Raw genomic sequence first — 4,292 nt, forward strand, 5'->3', positions numbered from 1 at the left:
ATATATATGTGTATATATATATATATATATATATATATATATATATATAAAACTAACAATAAGATAATAACAATAATAATCATAATATTAATTATTATTATTATACGAATTCTTCTAATAAGAACAACATAAAATGCACTAAGGATTAACAAGCTGCTGGATTCATGAATATTAATCAGGTTGTGTGCGTTCGCTCGAACTGATTTGCTGAAATCAGTGTTAGATGAGTGAGACAGTGCTGGGCTGCTCCAGGACAGTTTTGAAAACCATTTTGGAGACATGTTCTTAAATGTGACTCATTAAAAAATATTACATACATGCAGAGTTTAAGGCAGCTTTAATCGCCTTTTTGGTAACTTCATGACTTAACTGACCACGGCATTGCATGCATGTAGTTTATTTCGCGCTTTGATATGAAAGGATACAGGCTACAGCGCACCGGCGCCTTATAATATGATAATCAAGTATTATTTAATAATAGAAGTTTAGTAATTAGAATTAAGACTTGGTAACCATGAACTTAGGACTGGTGCTGGTGCCTTTTTTGGTCATTCAGTGTTCCTGTAAGATATTATTATTATTATTATTATACGAATTCTACTAATAAGAACAATATAAAAACGCACTAAGGATTAATGAGCTACTGGATTCATGAATATTAATCAGGTTGTGTGCGTTCGCTCGAACTGATTTGCTGAAATCAAAACAGGGATGATGATGATAGGTGAGTGCCAGCCAATGAGATTGCCGATTGCACATTAGTTCCGCCCTCTACCGGAGAACCCGGCAGTTCTTAAAAGCTGAAGAATTCCAAAGGAACCGTGTTATTTTAACAGGAAAATACAACAAAGAATAACGTTTACATGTAGCGCGTCTGATCTGTAAGACTCTCTCGCTCGGTCTCACTTTGCGCGTGTGAGAGAAAGCGTCGGCGAGTCATGCGCCTTCACACTAGAGTTTACGGTACGCCAAAAACACAAACACAGGTGCGCTGCGCATCCATTCAGATGAACTGAAAATATCACAGATCGCTTGACGGAGAGTGAAACTCTGAAGCGCTCAGTCAGAGTGTTCGGCGAGTGAAAATATATCTGAGCTAAACTTATACTTAGCCTCCAACTCACACACTGGCGATTAAAATCTAAGAATTTATTAGCCATTGGCTAATATTAGACATCATTTATTCGACCAGAGTGAATATTTAGTCACATATGCGGGTGATTTATTCGCAATGTAGAGGGTTGTGATGGCAAAACTGAATTTTCAGCATCATTACTCCAGTCTTCAGTGTCACATGTGTAGAAAACAGTTGTGCTGCTTCATATTTTGTGGAAACTGTGATTCTCTGAAGAATAGAAAGTTCAAAAGAACAACATTTATTTAAAACAAAAATATAGTAATGTTAGAAATGTTATGTCACTTTTGATAAATTTAATGTGTCATTGCTGAATAAGTATTAATTTCTTTTTAAAAAATTAAATAAAAAAAAATAATGGAATTTTTCATGACTAGTAACTGAAAGCTAAAAATGCTAAATGAAAACCTTTACAAGTTTCCCTAGAAGTTGCTTAAGTTTCCTTCAGCTGGGGATCAGTGATGTATAGACTGCGGTATATGAGGCGAGGTTGTGAGAAGCCAAATACATATTACTGTTGCTCTATTTTGAGGGCTGATTCTGTGTTGCTTGGTGACTGGGTATAAATTTGGCCTCAAAATCTCTACCCTGAAATAAAGCCAGGATATGACTGCTATACCTTACAGGCATTTGGCCTTTTATAGGAGGTCAGAATTTTTGCCAGTGGTGTTAACTGTGGAGTCAATACAGAAACACAGCTTTTTGGAGGTGCTGCTTGTGAATGACCGTGGTTTTGGATTCAGGGCAGGAAAGCAGTTCTATTGACTTACAGGCCACAGGCTTAACGGAAGCCCCAAAAGAGAGTTTTGTTTAACTACAGTCTACTAGGATGTACAGAAGCCGGTAATAATACTTTTAATTCTGCAGCTCAATAAAATGCTAAACTGCTGCTTTCTGACAAAAGCAAGAAAACCCAGAAGTGATGGAATACATCTGGAGTCAGGGAGGAGAAAAAACTGAAATACTCAAAAACAGAGAGAAAGAGAACAGTGAGAAAAATTAGAACAAAAGAGAACCAGAACTAAAGATGAGCTATGCCAGTGCATAAAAGTTGCAGCCTACTATATATATATAATATATATATTTTCTCTCGCTCTCTCTCCACTGCACACCTCGGATCACTTCCTCCTCGCTCTTAACCTCAACACCGTTCCTGACACAACACATACCCCTCCACATGTCATCTTTCCACGTAACCTACGCTCACTCTCACCCTCCCGGCTTATCTGCTATGGTTTCATCTTCGCTTCCTCCCTTAAACAGTTAGCATCTCTTGATGTTAACAGTGCTACTGATACTTTCTGCTCCACTCTTACATCTTGTTTATACACTGTCTGCCAGGCCAGCCCTTACCACCCCTTCTGCCCCTTGGCTGTCTGATGTTCTCCGCGAACATCGTTCTAAGCTCAGGGCTGCTGAATGGGTGTAGCGCAAATCAAAATATCCTACTGACCTTAATATGCATGGGCGGCATTGGGGGGGGGGGACAATGTCCATGACTAACATTGTTAGACATGGAATCCCTGATGTCGGCCCCGCTGCAATTGGAGCACTTAGCCAAGCGCTAAATACCCTCAACGTGTTTTTGCAGCATTGAGCAATGTAACCAATCACAGACATATCTGTTGATTTGACATGACAACACAATGGCCAATCAAAAACATTTAGTCAGAATTCACTCACTGCTGAAAGCGCCGCAGTTTTTAAGTGCAGTTTTGCACGCTCGTGAATCATCTCATGACTAAGTGCAGACGCGATGTAAATAAGAGATTCATTGTGCAGTTAAGATCGCGATGAACGAAGATGAGTGACGTTTTTTAGTGATAAAGGGAGCGCGCTTTGCACACTTTCTAGGGTATAATCCATTCAGAATTTGTAATAAACTTTCGTTTTTCGGACACATGCTACACCCTGCAAAGTTTTGGGAATGACATCCGCACATTTATGCGGGATTCACTTTCGAAATAGCAGTGATTGGCAATGGACGGAACATAAAATATGTTGATTTAATTCTGGAACCGGTCCTGGCCAAACCTCCACAGACAGCGCGCATCCCGAGCGAGATCTAATTCACAGACCAAAAGCGTGTGTAAACTTTATTGAGATTGGGACATATCAACCAGTAAATTACTTTCATTTCCAGTAATGGACGGTTGAAAGTTCAGCAATGAATGGTATGTAAGATCGCGATGAACGAAGATGAGTGACGTTTTTTAGTGATAAAGGGAGCGCGCTTTGCACACTTTCTAGGGTATAATCCATTCAGAATTTGTAATAAACTTTCGTTTTTCAGACACATAGGCTACACTCTGAAAGTTTCGGGAATGACATCCGCATATTTATGCGGGATTCCCTCTCGAAATATCAGTGATTGGCAATGGACGGAACATAAAATATGTTGATTTAATTCTGGAACCGGTCCTGGCCAAACCTCCAGACAGCGCGCGTCCCGAGCGAGATCTAATTCACAGACCAAAAGCGTGTGTAAACTTTATTGAGATTGGGACATATCAACCAGTAAATTACTTTCATTTCCAGTAATGGACGGTTGAAAGTTCAGCAATGAATGGTATGCGATTTATGACAGAATATAGTCCCACAACTGATCGTTTATATTTTCCCTCACGTGTCTCACCTTTGGTAACAACGATTCAAAATGGAAACATTTCAAGTGACACGGGGAAAAGACACGGAAAACTTCAGCGAACATCAGAAAAGCAGCTGCACATTTCTGGTTAAAAATGAAAGACCATCAACTGACAAACGGGAAGCATCACCATTGTTTTTATTTATTTATTTCATTTATATATACAGTATATATACATATTTACCCATGTTAATATGTATCAGCCACTCCTCTCTTCCTTCTCTGCTAATGTCTCCACTGCTAAAAGGACACAAAATTAACAATTCGTCTAACTCTCGCATGCTCTTTAGAACATGTTCCTTGCTCCTTTTTAAATGTTCCCTCCTGGTGGAATGACCTGCCCAACTCAATCCGAGCAGCCGAGTCCTTAGCCATCTTCAAGAATCGGCCAAAAACACATCTCTTCCATCTTTTTTTGACTCTCTAACTCTAGCACTCTCTATTCTAATCCTATTCTTAAAAAAAAAAAAAAAACTTGTCCCTTTTAGACTTGCACTCTATTCATTTACT

At 39.1% G+C, this 4,292-nt stretch overlaps 1 protein-coding gene across 1 annotated transcript in view; it reads right to left on the reverse strand.

The window, feature by feature from the left end:
* Window positions 1-4,292, reverse strand: part of LOC107656071 (neuroligin-1-like) — a 312,616-nt gene that overhangs the window by 263,846 nt on the left and 44,478 nt on the right. The window lies entirely within an intron of this gene.

The sequence above is a fragment of the Sinocyclocheilus anshuiensis genome, unplaced genomic scaffold (genome assembly GCF_001515605.1).
Source record: "Sinocyclocheilus anshuiensis isolate Anshui unplaced genomic scaffold, SAMN03320099.WGS_v1.1 scaffold51, whole genome shotgun sequence".
NCBI lineage: Eukaryota > Metazoa > Chordata > Actinopteri > Cypriniformes > Cyprinidae > Sinocyclocheilus > Sinocyclocheilus anshuiensis.